This window comes from Rattus norvegicus, chromosome 11 (assembly GCF_036323735.1).
Source record: "Rattus norvegicus strain BN/NHsdMcwi chromosome 11, GRCr8, whole genome shotgun sequence".
Lineage (NCBI taxonomy): Eukaryota > Metazoa > Chordata > Mammalia > Rodentia > Muridae > Rattus > Rattus norvegicus.
Genome location: NC_086029.1, coordinates 70553194 through 70558009, shown reverse-complemented (window position 1 = coordinate 70558009; position 4816 = coordinate 70553194).

Genomic DNA, 4816 nt, shown 5'->3' with positions numbered 1-4816 from the left:
GCTCTTCTCTCGGTCTCCTCTCTTGTTGTCCTCGTGGTATGCCTGTCTTGGGCAGCTCTCCATGTCCCTTCCTCACACATGGAGGTCTGTTGAATCTGAGATCGTCCAAGTTGAGGACTATTCCCGCCTGAGAAATGTATTGGTCCTCATGACACAGGGGGAGGTAGGTAGTTCAGGACTACTGATGGGAAAATCACTTTGGGGATCTATAATGCAAATTTTGGCATTATTCTGTACCTGTTTGAGCCTCAAGAGCAACAGCATGACTTGTTTACTGCTTAACAAGTCAGTTTTCACCATGTCCTGCTCATGTGACAATCAGCACCTAGTTCTATTTATTTCCTGTGGAAATAACTGACCTCCAATGATGCTGTCTCCTCTGGTCTCTTACCCTGTGAATTAATCTCAGAACCAAGTGTTAATAACCTGGGATTCTGAGTTTAGCATAAAAAGGAGATTCATATATATTTTTAAATGCCCTTTGATGACTCTGGAGACAGCTAAGGGACTTCTGTGGGCTCCACAGATCTTTCTTATAGGGAACACCTACTGAAAGTACTCTCCTAACCTTGGCATTCTCACAGAAATTGCTACTGTGATAAGGAAAATTCAGGCCTTGTCCCTGGTGTAGTCACCAGAATTTAACTCCTTGAGTCTTTACTGTCTCCATTTCAACCAATACTGTGTAGATTATAGAAGAAATTATTTCAGCTCTGGTAGGCCTTCAAATCTTACAACTAGAAATAAAGACTCTTTAAAAAAAGGGGGGGGGACAGTTTAAGTTGTATTTTCAGTGCTGTGGGATGGTGGGTGATCTAAGTCAAGGAATGTCCAAGTCTAGTCTGTGATACCCACAAGGACATCCGACTCTGAGCTGGAGGGGCACTATAGGGAGCCATTTCCACTCACAAAATCCCTCAGACACAAGCCTGGTACGGTCAGAGATCTCTGCGCTGGAATGTTAGTGGTGAGCTCCAAAGATGCTACAATGATATTAGACATTGGTGACTTGAAACTCCATAACTCATGTCAGTTAACCTCGTACTCTAGAAAGTTCCAAAAAGATTAAGAGCTGCTGAGATGGCTCAATAGTCAAGAGTGCTGACCGCCCTCGCAGAGGACTCAGGCTCAGTCCCCAGCACCCACATGGTGGCTCACAACCATCTATAACCCTAGCTCCAGGGAATCCAGCATTCTCTTATGATCTCCAAAGACTCCTATATACATGTGGCACACATAAACTCATACAGATACACATAAATCAGTCATTTTAAAAATAAACTTTATGTGTGATTTGTGTCTGGTTTCTGTGAGCGTTATCAGCACCGTGCCAGCCAGCTTCACCGGCGTTTAGGTGTTCTGCAAAGCCTCTTCTCTGTCTGTTGGCCACACAGTCATGTAGTTTCTACATGGGCTGTCACACGGCCCAGCACATGTATTATCATACAGTGCTTACTAGTTTTACATTGACCCATTAGTACATGCCCACTATGAACTGTGAAGGAGCTGCTATTCTTCTAAGTTGTGGTGACAAAGACTCTCCAATAAAAGCGATTAAACAAACACTCAAGCTTAGGTCTCCTTTGATTCAGACACACCAGCATTTCTCAAAGTTGAAATAGTAAGTTTATCTCTCTAAGGGGACAAGATTGTCACAGGTCCCCTTCGTAGGAGAAAGCCTGGATATTTTTATTATGCTGACTACTAAATTCACATATAATTCACACTTACTTTAATTATAAGAATTTTTAAATAGGCTTAGATGTAACTTTGAGTAAGCCTGTTTACAGATTCAAAGCCAAAGCTGTGCTCTCAGCATGAGTAGAACTATAAAATTAATTATTTTTGCAATGACAAAGTTAGTGGGTTGGACATCACTTCAATGAATCTGTGTTCTGGCACACAGTGGAGGGTTCTCTGCTGCTGTTGATGCCCAGGGACTTGGCCTCCCAGATGGTCCAAAGCCAAGACAATACCCCTCCATTTGCTACTGCATCCACTACCGCAGAATCTTCCATGGTTCCACTCACCTGGAGCAGACGTATCAATCATGAAGGAAGCTTTTGTCCCTTAGAATCCATAATATAACAAAGAAATGAAAAAATACAACAAAACAAACATAGGAACAGCAAAACAGTGACAGCACCCCTACTATGAGATCATCAGTGTCCCCAGCAGGCTTGACTTTTTAAAACATGGTTTCAGTTAAACCACAAAATCTGTAAAAAGCTTACAGGAAACCTGTGGGCCCCAAAACTATATTACAGTTCAGCTCAAATCCAAATTTCTGAGGACTTTTGTAATTCCAGATTCCTTGGTTTCCTCCCAGCAAGCTTTGTTCCACAATGGGAACTCCCGTGACAGCACGAACAATACCAGGCACACGTGCTCACGGACGTAACTCAATAATAACATTAAGCACTTTGTGGTTGACTTGGCACTAACAGTGACTTCGTTCGTCTAAGGTCTTTCGAAGTAAACACTGCTGCCATTATTTTACTGATGAGATATTGGCCGTGAGGCACTGAGAGATTGCATAGCTCTCTCATCACGAAGCCTCGTTATGACCATTGATAGTTGGACCAATTAGATCAATGTCTACTCCACGACACACTGTAGTCACTTTTCTTCAAAATGCTGCAAAACCCACTGTAGTTTCAGCTCCCTGTTCCCATGAAATTAAATTGCTGTCATCCAAAATAAGACCTGTGATGAAAGCAGATTCCTACATGAACCTCCCTGAATCGCAAACTTGACCACACTGGCCCTGTTGCTGTGACTGGATCACTTAGCAACTTCAGATCACCAGGGAAAGAGCTGGACATAAGTAACTGTGCAGCCTGCCTTTGACCTCATGCTTTGTCTTGCTTAGAAGAAGGACAAAACAGAAGGAAACCACCCATGTTTCTTCCTGATGGTATCTGTCAGAAGATCCATAGAACCACGCAATCCCTAGAACACAACAACTTGAATTAGAAGCTCCAGACAATTACGTTTCACTGGTTTGTCTTTGTACATTTGCCAGATTTCTAGATCTCTGTAGCCTCCTCTGACTAATGGCCATCATATTGGATGGTAGGCAGAACATTCTTACAGGAAGTTCTACTGGACAGCTGTATCCTCCACACTTATTCCCCAAATAAGTGCCCTAATTATTGGGCATAGCCTGACCTCCAAAAGATTCAAGTTCTTGTTATAGGTAAGTTTCCCTGAGCCTATTGACAGCTGTGCTTTGGGGTGACAGACATGATGCTGGACTGGGAAGAATCCACAGATGGAAAAATCTGACTCCCCTCTCAGCTGGCAGACAAAGTCAAGCTCCTGATTCTTTTCTATTTATATGGAATACCCTGCCCTCCACAACGTGACTATTTAGGCACACACACTGCCTGCCCAGAGCAGTCCTAATGGACTCTGTATGAACACAAGCATGTGGCAGTTCATTCCTACAGACCAGAGGCCGAGAAGGGACATTTTCTGAAATAAAATAGCAAGGTAAGGTGCTGTCCCCTCCGGAAGGTTCAGTGCTCCATGACATTTCTCAGCATAATCTCTCTCACTATGGATCTGATGGTAATCCAGGACCAGCGTGTGGGCAGGGAACCAGCAGGATGTGGAATCCCTTCCTGCCCCTTGCTTTAGGGGTCCTTACTTCAATTTCTCTGTGATCTTTCCCTGACTATGACTCACCAAACATGATAAGAAGGGGAGACTTCGTCAAACATTACTTTAAAAAGAGAAAGAGGCAAAGGCTAACAGAGTTCCAGCTTGTAGAAGTTTAATGGAGCTCCATAAGCAAAATTAGATTTCCAGGAGCCATGTGTAAGCAAAAGGAAACAGGGAAGTTAGTTTGTAGTAATATATTTATACTTAACCTAAAATGTCCAAAGCATCATTTTGAAATGTAATAACTATGTTTAAATGAGATGAGATAGCTGACATTTTATGATTCACATTATCTTCAGATCTCTCTCTCTCTCTCTCTCTCTCTCTCTCTCTCTCTCTGTGTGTGTGTATGTGTGCGTGTGTGTGTGTGTGTGTGTGTGTGTGTGTGTGTGTGTGTGTGTTTGAACAATAACATGTTCTGTCTAGGATGAACCTGGGACTGCCACAAGCATGGATACTGGATACTGTCCTGGACAGCATGTGCTGCTGCCAGGAGTCAGGGCCCTAGGCACTTGTCTTCTGTGGATCTCGGGAGAGAATCTAGTTCACTTTCCACTTTGAAATTTGTTTTCTGTCAAATTGAATCTCGTTTTAGCAACCTGACCCATTTCCAGCATCTATAGGCGCCTTTGTATTTTCTCCCCATCCCAGCGGTATTTGTAAATGTTTCCCAGTTACCATAACTATGCTAAGTGACACCCAAATCTCAGTCTAGCCTCGGTTCAACATCAACCTCCTCGCAGTCAAATCACCTCCTTTTTTAATCTTTATGTTTTAGCCTGTTTCCAATGTGTAAGCTGTGTTCTACTTTTGACAAGTTTGCACTTTCTATAAGAAAAGTCTGATGGACTGCCACAGCCAACAGCACATTCCATTTTCCTGTATCCACCTTTCTTCCCAAGGGTGGGGCTCTGGACCAATCTTATTCCTTATGACTCATTTGAGAGAAAAGTGAGTGGAGGTAGGGATTGCCATAAGGATCAGGGGAACAGGAGTTACCAGTCTTCCTGTTCACACTTAACCTGAGGCTTTGGTGAGAGGAAAGCTCACCTCATTCTCCAATCTGTGCTCATGAAATAAAACTTCTCACAGGTGGTATGCAGAGAGATGGGAAAAGGACAAAGTCTTTTTTGCTCCAGTGTAAAATCAG